The sequence below is a fragment of the Chlorocebus sabaeus genome, chromosome 23 (genome assembly GCF_047675955.1).
Source record: "Chlorocebus sabaeus isolate Y175 chromosome 23, mChlSab1.0.hap1, whole genome shotgun sequence".
NCBI classification, from domain to species: domain Eukaryota; kingdom Metazoa; phylum Chordata; class Mammalia; order Primates; family Cercopithecidae; genus Chlorocebus; species Chlorocebus sabaeus.
The window spans coordinates 3,586,916-3,612,593 of NC_132926.1; the positions used below are offsets into that span (position 1 = coordinate 3,586,916).

Below are 25,678 nucleotides of genomic sequence, written 5' to 3' on the forward strand. Positions count from 1 at the left end.
ATGGCGATATGTGGTGGGATGGGAGGATGGAATGTGTTTGTACTAGGCTCAGGGAGTCTTGAGCCCGGGGCTAGAGGAATGCGCCCAGCTCCTTTCACAAGGCAGGTGGATCACGAGGTCAGGAGTTCAAGATCATCCTGACCAACATGGTGAAACCCCATGTCTACTAAAAATACAAAAATTAGCCAGGCGTGGTGGCACACACCTGTAATCCAGCTACTCAGGAGGCTGAGGTAGGAGAACTGCTTGAACTGGGAGGTGGAGGTTGCAGTGAGCCAAGATCTTGCCACTGCACTCCAGCCTGGGTGACAGAGCGAGACTCTGTCTCAAAAACAAACAAACAAACAACAAACGAACAAAATCAGAGGCTTCCCTGTGATTCACCAGTCAGGTCCAGCTCTCTCCCTGTCCTGGGTGAATTCTGGATCCAGTGCCTTCCCGAGTCTTCTGCCGAGCAGATTCTTTTCCACCTGAAATTCATCAGTCTCAGTTTGTGTTAATCTGACAACCTCAAATCACCTGTCCTGAAGATCACATTAATTAGGCACCAGCCGCATCTTCCCTCTGTGCACACAGGACCAGGAGGATGACACGGACTCCCTAGAGCTTCCCTCCCTTGCCGGGCTGCCCACTAGAGGAGCTGACAGTCAGGCATAGGCTTGGCCTCATAAAAATGAAACAATAGGGGGAGTTGGTCTTTGATATGCCAGGCTCTGGGGTTGGGTCAGGGCATTTTCTCAGCATTGCTAGTCACGATCCCACCTTCGGTTCCCAGGTGAACAGTACCCCAAATTCTCTTCCTGTTCCCACATCCAAACCTGCTCTCGAGTCTCCTGTTTCACTTGAAGTCCTCCTGATTCTGTAACAACCTACAGGGACACTTTCACAAGAGTTTTATAAACTCTGTAGTGAACAGATGGATGTTCAGACAGACAGATGTTTGGGCCCACTGACATTCATGAAGACAGGCAGGGGGATATTAGGATAGAAGAACATACATTCAGATAGACAAATGTGTGGAGAGATGAACAGACATTTTGATAAACTGATATTCCAACAGATGGGTGTGCCAGCATGAAGATGTTCAGACTTAAGGATGGTCAGACACGTGGATGGATACTCGTACAAACACATTCAGACAGATGGATGCTATGACAGATGGGAATTCCAACACACAGAAATTCCAACACATGCACATTCAGACACATGGATGCCCAGACAGACAGACAGATGTTCAGACAGACAGGTGTTTAGGCGGATGGACAGAGTTGCAGACAGATAGACATACAGAGAGACAGACACTGGAACATATAGAAAGTCGGCTTGTCAGACAGACATTCCCACGTACGAGCATCTGACACGCAGGATATCTTCTGTAGACACGCCTATCTGCTGGAATGGCCTGTCTGCCCAAATGTCCATTTTCCCCACTGTCCTGTCACCATGTCTGTCTGTCAGATGCATATCATCTGTCTGAACCTCAGTCTACAGGAGCAAGCACTTGAACGTCCGTCTGTCAGAACTGCTGTACACTGGCACGCCCTTCCCCCAAAACACCTGTTTGTCTGAATATCTGTCCACCTGCGGACCTTCAGATGGATCCAGTCTGTCTGTCAGATACTCAGCCTCTCTGCCTGAACAACCATCTGTGTGAATGTCTGTCCCTATGTCCACAAGTCCATCAGTCTGAATGTCTGTCTGTTCATTTGTCTGAATGTTGTTCCGTCTGAACAGCCATCTGTCTGTCCGGGCATCGGGACATCTGTCCAAATATCTGTCTGTCTGTGCATCTGGCCATGTATCTGAATGTCCAGCCCTCTGACACTCTGCCTGTCTGATGCCCATCATTGTGAACACCCCCCTCCATCCTCTGATTGTGAACACCCCCCTCCATCCTCTGACACTCTGCCTGTCTGATGCCCATCATTGTGAACACCCCCCTCCATCCTCTGATTGTGAACACCCCCCTCCATCCTCTGACACTCTGCCTGTCTGATGCCCATCATTGTGAACACCCCTCTCCATCCTCTGATTGTGAACACCCCCCTCCATCCTCTGATTGTGAACACCCCCCTCCATCCTCTGATTGTGAACACCTCCCTCCATCCTCTGATTGTGAACACCACCCTCCATCCTCTGACACTCTGCCTGTCTGATGCCCATCATTGTGAACACCCCTCCATCCTCTGATTGTGAACACCCCCTCCATCCTCTGACACTCTGTGAACGCCCCTCTCCATCCTCTGATTGTGAACACCCCCCTCCATCCTCTGACACTCTGCCTGTCTGATGCCCATCATTGTGAACACCCCTCCATCCTCTGACACTCTGTGAACGCCCCTCTCCATCCTCTGATTGTGAACACCCCCCTCCATCCTCTGACACTCTGCCTGTCTGATGCCCATCATTGTGAACACCCCTCCATCCTCTGATTGTGAACACCCCCTCCATCCTCTGACACTCTGTGAACGCCCCTCTCCATCCTCTGATTGTGAACACCCCCCTCCATCCTCTGATTGTGAACACCCCCCTCCATCCTCTGACACTCTGCCTGTCTGATGCCCATCATTGTGAACCCCCCTCTCCATCCTCTGACACTCTGTGAACGCCCCTCTCCATCCTCTGATTGTGAACGCCCCCCTCCATCCTCCAATAACGTCTGAATTTGTGTTTGTCAGAACATCCACCTGTGAGAACATGTGTGTGTCTGAACATCTTTGTGACTGAGCAAACATCTGTTTGAGCATCCACCTCTCTGAATGTTTCCTCCTGTCCATCCATCTACCATCTGTCCATTTGAATGTCCTCCCAGAATGCCTGTCTGCCAAAACACGCACCCGCCAGAACGTCTGTTCACGTGTCTGAATGTCCATCAGTCGGTATGCCCATCTGCCACAATGTCTGTGTGTGTGAATCCACCTGTCCAAAGGTCTGTCTGTCCAAATGTCCATCTGTCTGAATGTCTGCCCATCTGTCTGAAAGTGATCTAAATGTCTGTTGGCCTGCCCAAATGACCTCCTGTCTGAATGTCCATCTGTCCAAATATCTATCTGTTTAAGCATCTATTGGCCAATGTGTCCATCAGTATGAAGATCTAGCCAATCATCTGTGTGTCTGAATTTCTGTGTGTGAAAACACCCATCCGTAGGAACATCTATCTGTCTGAAAGTCTCTCCTTTGGCAACACCCATTTGCATCTTTCTGAACATGAATCTGTTGGAATATCTGTAAGTTGGAAAGTTCATCTCTGACCAGCTGTGTGTCACAACGCCTGTCTGTCAGAATGCTCATTTGACAGTTTGAATGTCTGTCCATCTGTTTCAATGTCCATCTGTTGGAATGTCCATCTGTATGAACCTCTGTCCATCTGTCTAAATCTCAGTCCATCCAAACATCTGTATGAACATCTTCTGTTGGAACTTCTTGTGTGTCACAATGCCAATCTGCTGGAACATCTGTCTAAACTTCTGTCCATCTGTTAGAACATCTGTCTGAATGGAACATCTGTCCATGTGTCTAATCATCTGAGTGTCTGAACATGCATATTTCTGATTCATGTGTCTGAACACCTGTCTGTCCGAATGCCTGTCCATCTGTCAGAACGCACTTGTCTGTTTTTTATTTTTTATTTTTTTGAGATACAGTCTCACTCTGTCACCCAGGCTGGAGTGCAATGACACGATCCCAACTCACTGCAACCTCTGCCTCCTGGGTTCAAGCGATTCTCCTGCCTCAGCCTCCCGAGTAGCTGGGATTATAGGTGCCCAGCACCACACCCAGCTAATGTTTGTATTTTTAGTAGAGACAGGTTTCACCATGTTAGCCAGGCTGGTCTCCAACTCCTGGCCTCAGGTGATCTGTCTGCCTCAGCCTCCCAAATAGCTGGGATTACAGGTGTGAGCCACCTCACCTGGCCAGGATGCACTTGTCTGAACATCCGTGTGTCTCTCTGAATGTCTATGTGTCTGAACATCCATCTGTCAGTACGCCTGTCTGCAGGAAAGTCTGCTGAGGGAGGCATGTCTCAGTGGGGCCGTGTTTGAGGAGCACAGCACTCCTCAGTGCTCCGTGGCTCTGCAGCTCATTTGTTTACTATTCTGGGATGGAGAGCTATCTCCATTCTCTCTCACCTCTGGCTGCTGCAGGATTTCCATTTGGGGTATATGGCCACAAGGTGGTAATAAGCACTTTTTAGATTTAAGACCTGTTTTAATTTTTGTATGAATCATCAGGATTCTGTTTTACTGGTTTCCTTATATCACTTAAACAAGCTGACCACTGGCCAACAGTTCTGGCTGCCAGATCAGTTTGGAGCGTGTCGTTATTGGAACACAAAGCCGTACCTCACACTGGTCTAAAGTGGGCGAAAGCACCCTGGGTTAGCGCGGGAGGGAGCAGGCCTTCCTCAGAATGGAGGGTGCACACACCACGCCCACATGCCACTCTCATCGAACGTTTCCCGGCAGACACACAAGTGATTAGGCACCAAAACAGCCAACAAAAATTGCCTCTGTTGGAAGGGCATGGTTTACAGTTCCCAGATTCCTTTTTTTTTTCAGAAACAAAGTCTCACTCTATTGCCCAGGCTGGTGTGCAGGGGTGCTATCTCAGCTCACTGCAACCTCCACCTCCTGGGTTCAAGCAAGTCTCCTGCCTCAGCCTACCAAGTAGCTGGGACTGCAGGTGCGTACCACCATACTCAGCTAATTTTTGTATTTTCAGTAGAGATAGGGTTTCACCATGTTGGCCAGGCTGGTATTAAGCTCCTGACCTCAGATGATCCACCCACCTCAGCCTCCCAAAGTGCTGGGATTACAGGTGTAAGCCACTGTGCCCAACCAACAGTTCCCAGATTCTTAAACCAACAAGAGTGTGACAGGCTTGTAGCTGTCGTCCGTTTCTTCCTGCTCACCTTTCTCATGGAAGGACTTTCAAAAGAAACCACGAGATGTTTGTATGTGTTTATCTTTTGGAAGAACAGAAGTACAGGAAATATATAAATTGAAATGGTTTCTAAATAGTTTTTTTTTTTAAAGCTATATTTTAGCATAAGACACAGTATTAGATTGAAGAGATCCTCTACATAACACTTTGTTTGGTATAAACAGAAATTAATCTGTTCATGGTCCTAAATTGGGCTCAGAATTTCTGTTAGTGAGAAACCCATCAGTTTATACTTTCCCATATGCCATTTTTGAAGGATTCTACCCTAGTAAACTAAAATTTTACAGTTCATGAATAATACTGTTAAGCTTCCTTTCAGTGAAGAAAGCTATTACTTTAGCTGTAGTAATCAAAACAGTATGGTACTAGCCTAAAAACGGACACCTAGACCAATGGAGCCAAGTAGAGAAGCCAGGAATAACCCAATTCCCCATACACACGGTCAACTTACCTTCAACAAGGCACCAAGAAAACAAAACAGGGGAAGGATAGTCTCTTCAAGAAATGATGTGGAAAATTGGATACCCACAGGCAAAAGAATGAGACTGAACTCCTTTCTTACATCACACACAAAAATCAACTAAAAGGCCAGGCGCGGTGGCTCAAGCCTGTAATCCCAGCACTTTGGGAGGCCGAGACGGGCGGATCACGAGGTCAGGAGATCGAGACCATCGTGGCTAACACGGTGAAACCCCGTCTCTACTAAAAAATACAAAAAACTAGCCGGGCGAGGTGGCGGGCGCCTGTAGTCCCAGCTACTCGGGAGTCTGAGGCAGGAGAATGGCGCAAACCCGGGAGGCGGAGCTTGCAGTGAGCGGAGATCCGACCACTGCACTCCAGCCTGGGAGACAGAGCGAGACTCCGTCTCAAAAAAAAAAAAAAAAAAAAAAAAAAATCAACTAAAAATACATGAAGGATGTAAACCTAAGACCTGAAACTGTGAAACTTCTAGAAGAAAACATAGAGGAAAAGCTCCTTGACATTGGTCTTGGCGATGATTGTTTGGACATGACAACAAAAGCACAGACAACAAAAATAAAAATAAACAAGTGGGATTATATCAAACTAAAAAGTCTGCAGAGCAAAGCATTGAAAAGACAACCTACAGAACAGGAGAAAACTACCTGCAACCCACATTCCTGATGGAAGGTTCACATCCGCAACATTCAAGGAACTAAAACAGCTCAATAGCAAGAAGCCGCCAAAGAACCCAATTTAAAAAGGAGTACTGGCTGGGTGTGGTGTCTCACGCCTGTAATCCCAGCACTTTGAGAGGTTGAGGCAGGCAGATCATTTGAGGTCAGGAGTTCAAGACCAGCCTGACCAACATGGTGAAAGCCCATCTCTACTAAAAACACAAAAATTAGCCAGGCATGGTGGCGCATGCCTGTAACCCCAGCTACTCGGGAGGCTGAGGCAGGAGAATTGCTGGAACCCAGGAGGTGGAGGTTGCAGTGAGCTGAGATTGGGTCATTGCATTCCAGCCTGGATGACAAGAGCAAGACTCCGTCTCAAAAATAATAATAATAATAATAATGAGAGATCACCTCATTGTGAGGATGGCTATTATATTAAAAACAAAACAGCCAGGCACGGTGGCTCAACAGCACTTTGGGAGGCTGAGGCGGATGAATCACCGGAGGTCAGGAGTTCAAGACCAGCCTGACCAACAATGGAGAAACCCCGTCTCTACTGAAAATACAAAATTAGCTGGGTGTGGTGGTGCATGCCTGTAATCCCAGCTACTCGGGAGGCTGAGGCAGGATAATCGCTTGAATCCAGGAGGTGGAGGTTGCGGTGAGCCGAGATCGCACCACTGCACTCCAACCTGGGCAACAAGAGCAAAACTCTGTCTCAAAAAAAAAAAAAGACCGGGTGCGGTGGCTCACGCATGTAATCCCAGCACTTTGGGAGGCCGAGGCGGGCGGATCAGGAGGTCAGGAGATCAAGACAATCCTGGCTAACACAGTGAAATCCCGTTTCTACTTAAAAAAAAAAAAATTAGCTGGGCGAGGTGGCAGGCCCCTGTAGTCCCAGTTACTCAGGAGACTGAGGCAGGAGAATGGCGTGAACCCGGGAGGTGGAGCTTGCAGTGAGCCGAGATTGCGCCACTGCACTCCAGCCTGGGCGACAGAGCAAGACTCCGTCTCAGAAAAAAAAAGATAAGTGTTGGCGAATATATGGGAAAACAGAAACGCTAATACACTGTTGGTGTGAATATTGGTGTGACGTAAATTGGTACAGCTATTATGGAAAACGGTGTGGAGGTTACTCAAACAATTAAAAATAGAACTATCGTATGATCCAGCAATCCTACTTTTGGGTATTTATCCAAAGGAATGGAAATCAGGATCTCAAAGAGACATCTGCCCTCCCGCGCTCATTGCAGCGTTGCTCACAATAGCCAGGATATGGAAACAAGCGACGTGTCCATCGACGGAGGAATGGATGAAGAAACGTGATACGTACGTGCAATGGAATGGGGTTCAGTCATAAAACACAGAAGGACATTCTGCCACTTGTGGTAATTTGGCTAAGCCTGGCGGACATCATGCTAACTGAAATAGGCCACATACAGAAAGACGAATACTGCCTGGTTTCAGTGTGATGAGGAATCTAAAATGGTTGAACTCATGGAAGTGGAGAGCAGGATGGTGGTTGCCAAGGGCTGGAGGAGGGGAAATGTAAAGTGATGGTCAAAGGTACAAAATTTTAGTTATGCAAGATAAATAAATTCTAGAGATCTCCTACAGCATAGTGCCTATAGCTAACAATACTGTCTTGGATACTTAAAATTCGCTAAAAGGGCAGATCTTCTGTTAAGTGCTCTTACTACAAAATAATAGTAATAATAATAAAGGGGGTAGGAGGAAGCTTGGGAAAGTGATGGGCATGTGTATGGCCTTGGTGGTGGTGATGGTTTCACAGGTTATACTTATTCCTAAATTCATCCAGCTGGATACATTAAATATGCACAGTTCTTTATATGTCAATCATACCTCAATGAAGTGGTCTTAAAGGAACAAATACTTTTTGTACTGTCTGTACAATAATAAAAGGGAAAGTCTTATTCTTTTCATAATTATGTGGCTCTTGGGAAAGATACAGTAAGCAAGTGTCCCCTGCATGGCTGAGAAGCTGAGTGAAGTGTGATTTCCTTTTATTTATTTATTTTTTCTAAGATGGAGTCTTACTCTGTTGCCCAGGCTGGAGTGCAGTGGCACAATCTTGGCTCACTGCAACCTCCGCCTTCCGGGTTCAAGCTATTCTTTTGCCTCAGCCTCCTGAGTAGCTAGGATTACAGATGCATGACACCACGCCCAGCTAATTTTTTGTGTTTGTAGTAGAGACGGAGTTTCACCATGTTGGCCAGGCTGGTCTCGAACTCCTGACCTCAAGTGATCCACCCACCTCAGCCTCCCAAAGTGCTAGGATTACAGGTGTGAACCACTGCTGGTTAGAAGTGTGATTTATATGTGTGATTTAGTTCCACTGTTCTGTAACCCATTCATTCACTCATGTCTTGCACCCACTTTCATAAAATGAGTTTAATAATTTGTAACAAGTGTCCTAAGGCTGAGTATCGGCTTCTATAGAACTCATTTCCTTTGAGTACCTTGCAAAAGAATAGATGGAATTTGTAAGGCTTTTATGACTCTAAATTAGAGATGTTCAAGGACTTATTGTATTCCCTAATGGCACATTTTTGAAAAACAGTTTGTTTTGTTTGCTTGCAAACATTACTGTTATAGTAGCCTCAAATTAATGTGCATTACTTTGTATATAAAAAACTTCCCATGAAAACACTAAAACGCCATCATGACAACACAGAGGCCCTCACAATTACCTCTTACCTCAATGGTATTCATGCTGATGACTCCTTAACATCAGCATTAATGCTATTCTCTCTGTAAAGCTCTTATTTTCATTTACTCTGTTCCCAGAGATTCATCACTGTTAGCAAACAACAACTTTGCCAACAATAATAATAAATAAGACTAGTGAGGCTTCCAAAAAGGGCAGAAGATTTATGAGACTGGGACGCCAAGGGACGTATAGCATGATGTCAACAGACACAGAAGATGAACTTTATTTACGATGTACAAATCAAAAGGGATGGTTGTAGAAAGCAGGGATTATGACTGATGTCCCCAGAAGTTTCCCATGTGTACAAAGGGCTTGGATGAAGCCCAGCAAGTGGAGTGAGGACTCTGCCAGGCACCGGACGCTCCCTTTGACTCTTGCTGGAGTTTTGATTTATTTCCTCCCCCACTGTCTCCCCTTCATCCACCCCCATGACTGTTCTCAAGGATGACTCTGTGTTCACCCACTCACCAAATGCAACTAAATGGCACACAGTCAAAACACCGATTAACAAGATGTTTGAACATATCTCATCTTTAAGCTGACCGATACCAATAAGGGTACCTGGGGAAGAGTGGATGGTCACAAATCTGTTCATCCACTCACCGAATGCAACTAAATGGCACATGTGTGTGGTGGACACATGTACATGAGTATACATATGTGCAAGTCTGTTACATCTGCATGTGTGTATTACTCCAGTGAGATACACTTTTGTCAAAAATGTCATTACCAGGGGCACAGGGATGCCCTCTAGGACCTCGCTACTAAAATTGTGACCCTTGAACCCGGAGCAGCAGCAGCACCACCACCTAGGAGCTTTCCATTTTTTTATTTTTTTGCTTTTTAAAAGTTTTTTGTAGAAACAGAGTCTCAGTGTGTTGCTGAGGCCAGTCTCAGACTCCTGGGCCCAAAGTGCTCAGATGATGGGTGTGAGCCACTGCACCCGCTGCCTTCGGAGCTTTTTAGAATGCCAACTATCAGGCCCCAACCCATACCTACTGAGCCAGAACCTGTATTAACAGGATCCCTTATGATTCATGTGCAGATTAAGTATTGATCTAGAACAATGTCTTTCAAAGAGCTTATTAGTGACTCATGAAAGCATTTAGCCTGTTGTGACCAGCACTTAAAAGAAAGACAGAGAGAAGGAAATGGAAGAGGAGATAGAGAGAAGAATCAAAGCAAATCAAGAGGTGAGAACACGTTGCACACAGAAAGGATCCATATTGCTTCATGGATGTGTGGTTTCCAAGGTCACCATAGCAGAAGAGGAGAAAAGGAGGCCACACACTAGCTCTTTATTGCCCCAACCTGAAAGTGATGCACCCACAGGCCATTGGCCAGAACTAGTCATGTGGTTTCAGCCACACTGCAAGGAGAGCTGGGAAATAGAGGCACTCATGGACATTTGGTGAATGCTAACATCTCTTCCACAGCCTGCGTGCTGTTTCACCCCCTTGAACTAGAACGGAGGTTCCATGAAAGTCTGGGCTTTGCCTGTGAGGCCCGCTGTGGGATCATTAGCCAGGAAAGTAGTGCCTGACATAGTCTGCCCTCATTAAATGTTTAGTGAATGAATAAATGTATATTTCCCATTAATTGAGCTAGATGTGGAGATTACAAAATCAAATCTGATGTGGTTCCTGTTTTCAATGAGCGCTCAGGATTCTTCTCTCTTTCCCTCATGTTTTAGGGGAAAACTGGTCTCTCTCCTCTTCAAAAGCTCCACTTGCCACCTGTGCCTCCCCTGAGAACGTTCTCTGGCCCTGTCTCCATCAACTGTCACTGTCTCCCTGACGACCCCTCTTCCTCTCCACTGACAGGTTACCTCCTCTTGCTCTCCAGGCAGCCTCACATCTTCTCAAACCTGACATAACCTCTCAGCATTGCTTCCCCTTCATCACTTTGCAACTCCCAATCACCCTCAACATACCATACTTGGGCTCCTGGCCTCATCACTCTGTACTTGATTAAAAATCCTTCCTCGAAGCTACCGGTGACTTCCTAATTTTTTAAACAGCTTCACTGAGCCTTATGTTTCATATACTATACACTTCACCAATGTGAAGTTCACAATTCGATGGTCTCTAGCAGGTTTCTATCACCACAAAAAGGAACCCCACACCCTTTAGCTTTCACTCCCCATAGTCCCATCCTCTTCCCCTGGCCCTAAACAACTGTTAATCCACTTCCTTCACTGTAGATTTCCCTGTTCTGTATTTTCATTTGAATGGAATCATACCACGTATGGCCTTTTGTGACTGCCTTCATTCACTCGGCATAATGTTTTCAGAGTCTGTCCATGCTGTGGCATGTGTCAGCACTTCATTCCTTTTCATGGCTGAATAATATTCTGCTGTGTGGAAAGACCACAGTTTGTTTATCCATTCTTCCACTGATGGACATTTGGATTGTTACACTTTTGGACTGTAATGAATAGTGCTGTTATGAACATTCATGTATACGTTTTTTGTGAACACATGTTTTCAATTCTCTTAGGTATATACCCAGGGTGGAATTGCTGGGTCATATGGTAACAGTTTAATCATTTGAGCAACTGCTAGACTTTTCTAAAGGGGCTGCACCACTTTACATTCTTCTCATCCACGTGTGGAGGGTCTGATTTCGCTCCTTTTCTTTTTTGAGACAGAGTCTCACTCTGTGGCCCAGGCTGGAGTGCAGTGGCGCGATCTCAGCTCACTGAAACCTCCGCCTCCCAGGTTCACGCCATTCTGTTGTCTCAGCCTCCCGAGTAGCTGGGACTACGGGTGCATGCCACCACGCCCGGCTAGTTTTTTTGTGTATTTTTAGTAGAGACGGGGTTTCACTGTGTTAGCCAGGATGGTCTCCATCTCCTGACCTCGTGATCTGCTCGCCTGGGCCTCCCAAAGTGGTGGGATTACAGGTGTGAGCCACTGCGCCTGGCCTAATTTCACTACATTTTGCCAGTGCTTGATATTATCTAATTTTCATTCTAACCGTTCTAGTGGGGGAGGGAAAATTGTAGCTCATTGTGGTTTAAATTTGCTATTCCCTGATAACTAGGGACTTTCTAAAATTTTTTTTTTTTTTAAGTAGAGATAGCATCTCACTCTGTTGCCCAGACTGGAGTGCAGTGGCACAGTAACAGCTCACTGCAGCCTCGACCTCCTGGGCTCAAGTGATCCTTCCATTTCAGCCTCCTGAGTAGCTGGGACTACAGGCATGCACACCCATACTGAGCTAATGGACTTCCTAATTTTTTAAATCACTCTCTTCTTATTTCCTAGCCAACATGTTCTTTCTTTAGCTTTTCACACCACTCTTGCTGCAATTCAGTTCCCTCCCTTATACAGCTCCTGAGGTCTGCTTCTCTCTGGCATTCCCTTCCTGACTTTCTGGCCTCCTTCACAGGCTCTTATTCCCACCCGACAAGTTCTGTTGCTCCCAGGGCTTCGTCCTCAGCCCTGTTCTTGCTCTACTGTGTCCCTGCTAACCCTGTTCACCCCTGTGCCTCTCACCAGCACCCACATGGAAGACTCTTGAATATATATACTTCCCAGGTCTCAGTCCCCGTTCCCCTTCACATGATCCTTAATAGAAACCCAATGAAAGGTTCAATCCCATATCAATAAAGTGTCTGTGACTAAGATGCCCAGAAAATATTGTATACTATAATTAGTGATAATGATTCCTTCTTTCAAGTATCAGTTAAAAATAAGTAGATGGGCCAGGCGCGGTGGCTCATGCCTGAAATCCCAGCACTTTGGGAGGCCAAGGCAGGAGGATCACTTGAGGTCAGCAGTTCGAGACCAGCCTGACCAACATGGTGAAACGTCGTCTCTACTAAAAATACAAAAATTAGCTGGGCATGGTGGCGGGTGCCTGTAATCCCAGTTACTGGGGAGGCTGAGGCAGAAGAATTGCTTGAACCCAGGAGGCAGAGGGTGCAGTGAGCTGAGACCATTGCACTCCAGCTGGGTGACAAGAGCAAAAACTCCATCTCAATAAATAAATAATTAATTAAATAAGAAATAAGTCGATGGCTTGAGCCTAGAATCCCAGGTACCTGGGAGACTGGAGCGAGAGGGTTGCTTGAGGACAGAAGTTCAAGATCAGCTTGGTCAACATAGTGAGACCCTGTCTCTACGAAAACTTTAAAAAAAAAAATTAGCCCAGCATGGTGGCACATACCTGTAGTCCCAGCTACACAGGAGGCTGAGGCAGAAGGATTGCTTGAGCCCAGGAATTTGAGACTGTAATGAGCTGTGATCACGCCAATACACTCCACTCTGGGAGACAGAGTGAGATCCCATCTCTGAAAAATATTAAAAGGTGGATGGACACTAGTAAATATTGAAAGAAATTCCCAGGGAAAAAGCATTGTATTACAGCATATTGTTTTCTCAGGTTCTTTATGGTATAAGGAGGCAATTCATATTCTAGGCCAGGGGTGACTAAATTCATGCTTAAAGAGCCAGAGACTAAATATTTTAGGCTTTGCTGGCCACAAAGTCTCTATCATAACTAATCAATTCCACTTTTGTAATCCAAAAGCAACAGACCATGTACAAATGAATATGTATGACTATATATTTTTATCTTTTTTACTTTGTACAAATTTTCAATACAGGTAGGGTTGCCCAGGCTGGTCTCAAACTCCTGGGCCCAAGTAATCCTCCCACCTTGGCCTCTCAAAGTGCTGGGATTACAGATGTGCGCCACCGTGCCCAGCCATCATGACTATATTCTAATAAAACTTTAGAAACATCTTGCCAGCCACTAGGCAGCACTTTATGGATCCCTGATGTAGCCATCGCACCTGTGCTATACCCATGGGAGGAGGGCAAAGAACAGAAATGTACACCCTCTCCATTTAGGAACATTTCTACTTACTTGTTATTCCCTGGAACTAGTTACAAGGCCTTACCAATCTGCAAGAGTCAGAAACATACAATCTTTAGGCTAAGTGACTAGCAGCAGCTAACTATTGGGTAGGAGAACTACTGCTAAGGAAGAAGGGGAGATTAGACATTAGGACGTTAGAAGTCTCCATACCAGTTAGCTAATTTTACAAGAGTGTATATAACACCCCCAAACTCAGTTGCCCACAGCAAGCCTTTCTTTCTCACTCATGCATCTGCAGTCTGGCTGCGTTTGGCTGATCTCGGAGAGGCCCAGCTTGGTTTGAGTCCAAGCTGGGGTTTGGGTCTACGCTGCCTTCATGAGTCTCTCCTCCTCCCCGGACCAGTATGTATCCAAGGCATATTCTGGTTGAGGTGAAAGGCAGGAGTGTAAGAGGGGCAAAGGAAACACCCAGAACACTGTAAGGCTTAGGCAGCGGCCCACCGTCACTCCTACCTACATTTAACTGGCCAAGTGACATGGCTGAGGCCTATACCAATAGAGCAGGGCATTATCCTCTTCCCACGGATGTTGTCAGAGAAGGAGTGAATATTTGGTGAACAATAATGTCATCCACCATACTCTTCCTCAACTAACAAAGGTGATTAAACATACTTACATCCACAGGATAACACTGGTGTTTTCCTGAACCCCTACGGTGTGCATGCACACAACATAAGCGCACATGCACACACATACACACACACACAAACAATAACAGAAAGCAGAAGATGACATATTCTAAAATGTAAGAATATTAGATTACCATCACAACACTCCTCTGTAGCTCCTGAATAACTAGTAATACTTTTCCTAGATTCATTTTACATTGAAATAAAGTGAGAACAGGTAACTTTATGAAATAATCAAAGCTGCTTATGTTGATTTAGTTTCTTTTTTTTTTCTTTTTTTTTTTTGAGATGGAGTTTCACTCTTGTTGCCCAAGCTGGAGTGTAGTGGCATAATCTCAGCTCACTGCAACCTCTGCCTCCAGGGTTCCGAGTACCTGGGATTACAGGCATGTGCTACCACACCTGGCTAATTTTGTATTTTCAGTAGAGACAGGGTTTCTCCATTTTGGTCACACTGGTCTCAAACTCCCAACGTTAGGCGATCCGCCCACCTCAGCCTCCCAAATAGCTGGGATTACAGGCATGAGCCATTGCGCCTAGCCCGATTTAGTTTCTTTTCTTAAGTCTCTCCAGTCACTTTTCGCTAGGCTTGAGGATTGGCATAGCAGGACAGAAGTTACGAGAACAACGCAGGCCCTGAAGAGAGAGCTCCCCGCCTTCAAGCCGTGGGGCATGTAAGGACATGGAGACGAGGACCAGAGGCAACAGAATTCTTGGCTGAATTTCTTAAATTAAAAGCATCTCTTATTTAAGGAAAATAAGACGAAGGCGCACAATGCCACTTCATGTCAAGGGTGGTGATGGAGCAGGGCCCACCCTGCACTAGATCCAGCCACGTGTTCTGAGTGGAAGCCTGTGCCCCACAGAAGCAGGCATTTCCCAGCTCTTCCAACCACATTCCCCACGAAGTACTCTCTACCCTACAGGAAGGAGAACAGAAAGGACGGGAAGTGAGCTATTGGCTATCAGAACACTACGGCAGCTGCAACCTGGTTGAGGAGATCAGAAAGACCTATGTGATCACCATCCAGCTAGAAAATGCTTGGTAGAGCAGGAGCTACCAAGCTGCCTTTCACTGAGCTTCCTCCACTCTCCCCCTGAAATATCCTCTTCCTACCTCTCAGATTGCCACCCTTTCCCCATATGTGTCTGACAGCCTGTTTCCTGTGACTCAGCTCACAACATGACACTACCCCCGCCCTCCTTCTCAGCTACTTAAAAAGGCAAAGATTTTAACAAAGAGGCAGGTGGGAAAATATGCGTCAACCCCAGCTGTAAGGATGAAGAAGCAAGCCAATGCTCCCATCACCCTTGCAATATCATGCATTACCACGATCCCTTCCCCTTCATTCACCATAACACACACACACACACACACTCTGGGGAGGGGCTGCAGCCACTACCCCCTTGTCGCTCCCCAAAGGACCCACCAACCACCCCTGTCTTAGGCTCTGGCACACTGTCACTCCTACCCACATTTCCGATTTTAGGTACATCATCACAGCTGCTCTCAGTGAACAAGTTCACGTACACACACGTCTCCATCTCCTCCTGTCTGGGAGTAAAGCTCTCTAGGGATCCTTCTGCTCATCCGTATGCCTTATAACTGACCCCCAGGGTCGCTGTTCCAAATGTACTATGCCCCCAAATAGTAAACATGGTCTCTTCCCTGCTCTCACCTTTTCTCCCAGCAAGTCACCTCTGGTAACCTTCCTGATGTTAAGAGATGTTGTCCCTATTCCATTGTCATGTCTCCAGTGCAGAAAAGGGCTTTTCAGGTCACCTTTGATGACCCCCAGACAGCCACCTGGTGGGCCTCCTTGAACCGAGGAATTTGCCTGCTGCAGCATGAAGGGGAATAAAAGAGTGAGGTGAGATTGGTGGGCTGCAGGTTTCCCAAGTGTCACTCAACTAATCCCCAAACCTAAATTACAGGCTGGTGTGCAAAGCCTTCACCACGAAGGCCCTTGGCAAATATTTAGATTGGTTTTAAATAATCAAAGAACTGTTTATAGGAAGACATAATAATTATATATATGTTCTCAGGATGAGTGGATAGCTGCTAGATTTTCTTTCTTTTTTTAGATTAAGAGATATAATACATATACAAAAGAGAAAATTAAAATATATGGTAGAACGCAGGGCTCAACAAACTTCTTCTGTAACTAGCTAGATAATAAATATTCTCATCTTTGGTGGGCCATACAATGCCATAACTGTTCGATTCTGCCACTGTAGTGGGAAAGCAGCTATCGATGATAGGTAAGTGAATGGGTATGGCTGTTTGGCCTGTGTGGCCATAGCTTTCCCATAGTGTCTTAGTCCATTTGTGATGCTATAAGAAAATACCACAGACTTGGTAATTTACAAATAATAGAAATTTATTTCTCACCATTCTGGAAGTTGGAAAGTCCAAGATCAAAGTACTGGCAGGTTGGGTGTGTCTGGTGTGGGCCTGGTCTCCGCTTTCAAGATGGCGGCATGGACATTGTTTTCTCTGGAAGTGAGAAAAGCTGCATCTTCACATGACACAACAGGTAGAAGGGGTGAACTCATCCCTTTAAGCCCTTTTATAAGGCACTAATCTATTCATGAGAGCACAGCCCTCATGGCCTAATCACCTCCTAAAGGCTCCACCTCTTCATACTGTTGTACTGGGGATTAAGTTTCAACACAAACTTTGAAGGAAACAAAAACTTTCAAACCATAGCACATAGAGTTGAAAACTCATAAAGCAAATACGAAATCAATCACTAAGTCAAGAAAGAGAATATGGCAAGTACTCACAGGACTTAGACATAAGAATAGTAGAATTCCAGAGAAGGTTGGATGCTCAACTCCAGTAGGTTTGCTATGCCAAAGTCAGGATCCTAATTGCAAACAAATAGGAGCCTGATACTTGAAATAGGGATATCCGTGTTGATGCACTAAAAAATCTTGCATTCTCAGATTGCGCTGAACCTCCTGGGTCTGCAGAAGTGGCCCATTCTTCCCTGTTAAAAGTCAGTGCTGCTTCCATGCTTGAAGATGTAAAAAAGATCCGGAGGCTTCTCCTTTAAAGAAAGCATGCACCCTTCTCAAGATCAATCCCTTCTTCCCCAATCCCAAGACCAGTAACTAGGGTCAAGGTACAATGTAATCTGGCCAGGCAAGTGCTGGTCGTCTTAAGGGAAGGAAAGAACCATAGGCAAAGGAACTGCAGGACCTTGGCAACAAATACTTGCAGGACAGTTCTGCAGATGGCCTTGGACCAACCCAGTTCTCTCCTCTTTCTTACTTGCAGTTCTCAAGAAAAACCATAGAATGTGCTGGGAACACAACAACGTGAGATAAGGAGAAACTGGCTGGAAAGGCCTGGGCTCTGTTCCAGTTCCCCCTGCCCCAGAAGCAGGATGTCCTTCGTGTCTTATTCCAGTGAGTCACGTTGCCCTGGGGCATAAATCCCAGGATGTACTTTCTTTCATGGCCATTTGGCTGCAGTCCAAGTGGAGCATACACACAGCCAAACTCCAATCCAACCTCAGGCGGCTTTCCTGAGCCCTGGGGATTAGCTTCCAACGAATTCCAGGCTTCCATTGTCCCTTGCTGCCTATGAGTAAGAAATAAACCTTCTTCATGTAATTTATATGTGGGTGTTCTGTCTCACCAGATTCAGACAGTGCGGTAAGTAGAGCACAGTCAACAGTGAACCTGCTTCACAGCACTGGCAGGAGCTGAAAGAGGAAACATGGGCTGGATCGCAAAGGTGCTCATCAAGGGCTGTGCAGCAGAAGCCTGGGGAGGGCGAGTTTATTGATACGGGAGCACTCTGCTGTGACACAGGACTAACACCTGGGCAAGGCCCTTGGGAGACAAAGCTAATGTGCTGCTAGAGATGAAGCCTGGGGAGAGTGCCACTTACCCTGCATGAAGTGCAAATGCTGGAAGTGCTGTGGAAAATGGCAGACGAGGGGAACATAAGAACCAGAAGGAGATATGCTAGAGGGGATGTGCTCTACAAGGCCAGAAAACTCATCAGCTGACTCTGCCTTGTGAGAGGGCCTAGAGGAGGCTCCATCCTCCAAGGAGATAAGTGCTGACGAGAGGGTCACCAGCATCACCGAGAAGCTCGGTGGGGCCCATCCTCTAAGGCCAGCCATGACCATAGGAAGGGCCACTCAGGATTGAGACCCAGAGCAGGAAATGGCAAGAGAGCAGGTTTCAGCTCTGGCGTACACAGCCTTGTCACTTGGGCTACAAAGTCTGGAAGACCCTGCAGTATTAGAGAGATCTGTGATGGGGCAAAAACACCATGACGAGAATCTGTGCTTCGTTTCCCCACAATTCTACACTCTGTGGGTCGAGAGGTCTTAGGTCTCAGAGGGACAATGCAGAAAGACACAGAAAAAGTCCCACTAAACTTTAAGCTACAGCTGACCTGTTGCCCTTATTTGGGTGCCTTGTGCCAAGAGATTAGAAGGCAAGAAAAAGAGTCAGAATCCTGCTGGAGGTGACTAACCCTGATGATCAGGAGGAGGCAGGACTGCTGTTACATCATGGGGACACCGAAGATAAGTGAGACACTGAGCGACCAATTCAGGTGATCTTGGTACCCTCTTTCCCAGTCTTTTTTTTTTTTTTTTGAGACAGAGTCTCAACCTACCGCCTAGGCTGGAGTGCAATGGGGCGATTTCAACTCACTGCAACCTCCACCTCCTAAATTCAAGTGATTCTTCTGCCTCAGCCTCCCGAGTAACTGGGATTACAGGTGCACGCCACAACACCCAGCTAATTTTTTGTATCTTTAGTAAAGACGGGATTTCACCATGTTGGCCAGGCTCGTCTTGAACTCCTGAGCTCATGATCTGCCTGCCTTGGCCTCCCAAAGTGCTGGGATTACAGCCGTGCCCAGCCTCTTTCCCAGTCTTAACAGTAAATGGACAAGTAAGTAATCCGTGGCCTGAGAAGGACAGGGTGACTCGGGGCTTAGACCACACAGGGTTGAGGGCCTGGGTTACCTTCCAGCAAAGGAGCTAGCCACAGGTGCAGAGAATCTAAGCTGGAAAGTAGAGGGAGACGGTGGGTACCAGCTGTGGCCTGGAAACCAGCTGTAGCAGAAGGTGCCAAACCTCATCCCATTAACATATCTCCTCTTCAGGAAAAGAGACCAGCCAGAAACCTGGAAGAGTAGCTCCAGACGGCATGGGCTTACTGCAGTGGAAGGGTGGCCTGCAGTGGACATGGTGCTGTGCCACCCATATGCCACTTCAGGACCAGCACACTCACTGCTCCGGCTACTGGCTTACAGATGACTCACTGTCTACAAACTGCCCTCAACCTAAGGAAGCTTCTTTCTCAAAGCTACATGCCTTCCCTGGGGTCAGCCTATCTCTAATGACTGGTCACCGTTGGAATATAAAGATCGGGACCTCCTAACTCAACTGGGACAACTGTGAAGGATGACTTCAAACCCAGATTTCCTGAGAGGACCAGCTGAAGCAACGGGTGACTTCAGACCCAGATTTCCTGAGAGGACCAGCTGAAGCAGCACATCTGCTCACCTCAAGGTCCTCTTACCGAGAATGCTCCTTACCTCAAGGTCCTCTTACTGAGAATGCTCCTTATGAAACTTCTTGCCGCAAATATCAGAGTCCGGAATCTTTTTCCAGAGGCACCCAATGCACGGAGATCCGTTCCTGGGCTCTCTATTCTTTTCTGTTGGTTTACTTATCTATCCTTGTACCGACATCATGGTGTCTTAGTCACTACAGATTTACTGTCATATCTGTTAGAGCATGTGCTCCCGCCTTATTCTTCTTCAAGTCACTTGGTCAGTCTTGGCTCTTTGTAGTTTTATTATATTTTTTTAGAATCAGCTTCTCAGTTTCTACAAAAAGCCCCATTGGGATTTTGTTTGTGATTGATCTAATGGATCGATTTGGAAAGAATGGGCCATATTTTTAATACTGAGTCTTTTACCCAGTGAATTTGGTATCTTCATGTAGGTCTTCCTCAAGATACCTTAGCAAAGTTTTATCATTTTTACCATAAGGTAAAATGGTAGGAATGATAAATCTTTGCTAAGATATACTGTTGACAGAAACATATTTGATTTTTTTACACTGATTTTATATCCATCCACTTTGCTAATGATTTACAGGTTATGTTGTGCATTTTCTCTTTCTTTCCTTTTTTTTTTTTTTTTTTTTTTTTGAGATAGGGTCTGGCTCTGTTGCCCAGGCTGAAGTGCAGTGGCACAGTCTTGGCTCACTGCAACCTCTGCCTCCTGGGCTCAAGCGATTCTCGCACCTCAGCCTCCTCAGTAGCTGGGACTACAGGCCTGCACCACAAAGCCTGGCTAATTTTTTGGTATTTTTTGTAGCGATGTTGTTTCACCATGTTGTTCAGGCTGATCTCAAATTCCTGAGCTTCAGTGATCTGCCCTCCTCAGCCTCCCAAAGTGCTGGGACTATAGGAGAAGCCACCATGCTGGGCCTTATTTGGCATTTTCTTTTCTTTTCTTTTCTTTTCTTTTTTGAGATGGAGCCTCACTCTGTCGCCCAAGCTGGAGCGCAGTAGTGAGATCTCGGCTCACTGTAACCTCCGTCTCCCGGGTTCAAGCAATTCTCCTGTCTCCGCCTCCCGAGTAGCTGGAATTACAGGCGTGTGCCAACATGCCCAACTAATCTTTGTACTTTTAGTAGAGACGGGGTTTCATGATGCTGGTCTTGAACTCCTGACCTCAGATGATCCACCCACCTTGGCCTCCCAGAGTGCTGGGATTACAGACGTATTTTCCATTTTCTATACATACAATGATAGCATCCACAAATAATGATGGGTTTGTTTGTTTGTTTTCTGCAATTCATTTATTTATCTTTCTTGTCTTAATGAACTAGATAAGCTATCCAGAAAAACATTGAGTAGCACTGAAAAAGGCTGAAGGTAAATGGAGAATAGCATAAGATATACTAGATTTTGTAAAGCCTTGTTGGCCGGAATAATGGTTTTAAATTTGTTTTAAATAAACTTAGAAATTTTTGATAGCTTTCTATAGAGAAGTAATGAGTTCAGTATTTCTAAGACTTTTCCAGCTTCTGGCTGAATAATGAATTACAGGAGAATAAAGAGTGGGGGCCAATCTCATTCATGGACATAGACACAAAAAGCCTTTAAAAAATTGCGACAATGACCCAGAAAAGTGTAATATATAAAAGGTTTTTCCCCCAATGAAAAAAGTAGCTTAAAGTTAAAGAAACTCTAAATGTAATTTTATATTACTATAAAGACCACGTAATCACCTCAAAAGAAGAATAAAAAGCAAATAAAATGCCCACCAAGAATGTGTGTGTATGAATTTGATATGGAAAGGCACCATCTCAATCTAATGAAAAGTTGCCATCAACACCTGTTACGGACAGCATTCTTAACAGCAAAATGTTAACCATATTTCTTGTAAGATCTGACAAGACAATGTTGCCCACTATCACTGCTTCCATTTGTAGCTGTACTGGTCACTTTAGGGTAGCACACAGTAACAGAAGAAAAATAAATAAGACGTGTAAAGACCAAGAGGTGAAACAAGCCCATTATTATTTGCAGATGATACAATCTTTTACCTAGAAAGCCCCAAATAATTTAAAGACAGGAAATTAGACATGACAAGAGAATTTAGCAAGGTGACAACACATAAGATTAATATCTGAAAACCAGCAGCATTTCTTTAGCAACAATTAAAACTGTGTGTCCAATCTTGTAGCCACCAGCCAACGTGGCTATTAGGCACTGAAAATGTAACTAGTTCAAATTGAGATGAGCTATAAGTGTAAAATATGTATCAGTTATAAAACCTTGGTACAAAAAAAAAAAGAAAACAAAATACTTCATTAATAATACTGCGATAGGCCAGGCACAGTGACTCAGGCCTGTAATCCCAGCACTTTGGGAGGTAGAAGCAGATGGATCTCCTAAACCCAGGAGTTCAAGACCAGCCTGGGCAAAATTGCGAAGCCCCATCTCTACAAAATGATAATAATAACAATACTGATATAAATTACATGTTTAAATGATATTTTTGATATATTAGATTAAATTAAAACAGAAAATTTTGAATTATACCCATGGGGAACTTCCAGAAGAACAGAGAGAGGACCTTGACACATTCTCTCCCAAAAGAAGCAACTAAGAAATAAATAGCAAATTACTAAGAAGAATTACTTCAGAACTCTGGAAATCAACCAAAGGCGAACAACAAGCCGAAAAGCATTTATTCAAGAGAAACTACTGAACCTTGGTAAGATCAACCAATTGTGTGACACATCGTCTTAGAACTGCTCCCGTTCTCACTCCACCTGCCCCTGCCCCAGCTCCATGGTGCAGTATTGGTGGGACTGGCTGCCTTACTGGTGCCCAAAGGCGCTGATATGATTTGGAGTGTCAAGGAAAAGCTCTATTCCCTTGGTTTTGTTGAAAACAATAATATTGGATAGCAATCTGAGGCCAGCAGAGCATGGAATCTCCTAAGGCTGTGATAACACTTGGGGCAGGCAAGCAATCAGCAAGACATTTCAAAGGGAGATCTAGGGAACAAGACAGGCCCCGGTTTACACTTGCATCTGACCGACCTCGAGACCCTGCACAAGCAGGAAGTGAAAGCTGAGGCAGACTTGCTAACTCACTAAACTTTGAACACATTCCTCAACCCACACACAGCTTCCCTCGGCAATGGGTGGAAGGAAGCCTAGTCAGCGCAAATCGTTTAATCTTGTGTTAAAGAGAGCTGATGAAAAGGTCATCCCTTTAAGTGTCAAGCAATTCTTAAAAGGGACGACCTTGCTTGTGAAAATAAAAAGAAATTCTGGCCCGGGAGCGGTAGCTCACGTCTGTCATCCCAGTACTTTGGGAGGCTGACGTGGGCAAATCACCTGAGGTCAGGGGTTTGAGACCAGCCTGGCCAACATGGCAAAATCCCATCTCTATTAAAAACGCAAAATTTAGCCAGGCGTAGTGGCGCATGTCTGTAATCCCAGCTACTCGGGAGGCTAAGGCAGGAGAATTGCTTGAACCCAGGAGGTGGAGGTTGCAATCAGCCAAAACCACGCTACTGCACCCCAGCCTGGGTGACAGAGCGAGACTCCGTCTCAAAAAAAAAAAAAAAAAGAAAAAAGAAAAAAGGAAAGAAAATAAAAAGAAATTCTGAATTGTAATGGATAATTTTTATGACACTTGCCACTGCTGTCTTTTGAAGTGGGTTTTGAATAATTTTATTCTTTTATATAGATTTTGATCAAGAGATGTAAAATAATACTGAAGAATGGAAAGTTATTCCTTGAAAGATTATGTGCTTCAATGGATCAAACTGGAAGATCAGTTTTCAGTTATTAATTTTATGATAATGCATGTTCAATATACATGCAGTATGTATATATAGTTATATATGTGCATATACATATATAGCTCATAATATTAATGTTGAGAGTATTTTCTCATTAATGAGTTAATAGAAGGAGAATGGAATAAGTTGATATGACCACTGTAGAAACTATGTAACAATGTAAATGGAACGTAGATTGTAACTACAAGGAATTTTATAAGCAAATTCTGCAAAACTAGGAACTGTCAAGGAGACCCAAATCGTCAGGGAAATGCAATTAGAGGGAGAGCACATAGATACTTACAATTTATTTCAGATAGAACATGAACTGTTTTCAGTACAAGGATTTTCCCATGCAACTTTTTTTAATCTTAATGTATGCAGTTGATCTCATTACATGGCATCTGTTAGGCTCGACAGAGTGCCTGTGAACCCCGAGTCCGTGAATACTGAACCACTACCTCCAGGGCGATACGGGGGTACAGTTCCTGTGAGCCTCTGCTCGTGACACTTTCATCAACTGTTCAGTATGTGACCTTTTTTGTCTGTGTTTCTGCTTAAAGACATCTTATTTAATATACATGGTTGCTTCATTAATATTCACCTCCTGGCCAAGTGCACTGTAACTCATGCTTGAATGACGCTTATCTAACATGTATTTCTTCCGTAAGGCACATCACAGCCTTCTTGCACTTGGTAACACTAGTCAGCCCTTCAGCACGGTGCTTGGGACCACTTTAAACAGTCATCAACAGTGAACACAGACGTGGGGAAAATGTGGCACTGAGTAAACCGTGGAAAGGGCGCTGGTTTTGCGTATGACAGCTGAAACAGGATGGCAGAGGTTGCCTCATTTGAACTCGGCTGGGAATCTTTGCATTGAGCAACATTTTTTTTTTGCTGCTCTGCTCATGTCTGTGAATGACCATGTAAGTGACTCAAGTATTGAATTGGGGTTGCAAATAAATTTTAGTGAGTAGGCAACTTTGTAAATACAAAATCCCTAATAATAAGGATTGACTGCCGGGCACAGTGGCTCACGCCTGTAATCCCAGCACTTTGGGAGGCTGAGGCGGGCAGATCACGAGGTCGGGAGATCGAGACCATCCTGGCAAACACAGTGAAACACTGTCTCTACTAAATAAAAATACAAAAAATTAGCCGGGCATGGTGGCGGGTACCTGCAGTCCCAGCTACCTGGGAGACTGAGGCAGGAGAATGGCGTAGCTTGCAGTGAGCTGAGATCGCGCCACTGCACTCCAGCCTGGGTGACAGAGCGAGACTCCCTCTCAAAAAATATAAATAATTATTATTATTATTAGGTCGGGCGCGGTGGCTCAAGCCTGTAATCCCAGCACTTTGGGAGGCCGAGACGGGCGGATCACGAGGTCAAGAGATCGAGACCATCCTGGCGAACACGGTGAAACCCCGTCTCTACTAAAAAATACAAAAAAACTAGCCGGGCGAGGTGGCGGGTGCCTGTAGTCCCAGCTACTCGGGAGGCTGAGGCAGGAGAATGGCGTAAACCCGGGAGGCGGAGCTTGCAGTGAGCTGAGATCCGGCCACTGCACTCCAGCCTGGGCGACAGAGCCAGACTCCATCTCAAAAAATAAATAAATAAATAATAATAATAATAATAATTATTATTATTATTATTATAAGGATTGACTGTGTATAAATATTTATTGGGATGAACATATTTCCACAACATATTGAGAAGAAAAGTTGTAACATTAAACTTAACTAACATCTGAAAGTGTTGACCAAAACTAAGGCTGATTTGATAAAGTTGTATTGGAAGCCAAATGTGAGGCTTGACCTGGGAAGACATACCAAAAAGGCTGGCACATTCTAGAGTGTGCTACAAGGTGGAAGGCTTTTATAAGAAAGTTTAGAAGAGAGGGGCCTCCTTCCCAGAGGAGTCGTACCCTCTGCACTGGAGGGTACAGTACAGAGGTTACAGTCATTGGCTACAGATGACAACATGCGGGCTACAATA

The 25,678-nt window shown here is 45.2% G+C and overlaps 1 long non-coding RNA gene across 1 annotated transcript; it reads right to left on the reverse strand.

Moving 5' to 3' along the window:
• Nucleotides 1-13,368: 13,368 nt before the first annotated feature.
• On the reverse strand, nucleotides 13,369-17,684 carry LOC119621941 (uncharacterized). Its single transcript, XR_005238574.2, has 4 exons — nucleotides 17,115-17,684; nucleotides 16,720-16,824; nucleotides 16,007-16,168; nucleotides 13,369-15,247 (listed from the first exon to the last, which is right to left on the reverse strand). It is a non-coding gene; the product is annotated as an uncharacterized lncRNA (long non-coding RNA).
• Between the last annotated feature and the right edge of the window lie 7,994 nt (nucleotides 17,685-25,678).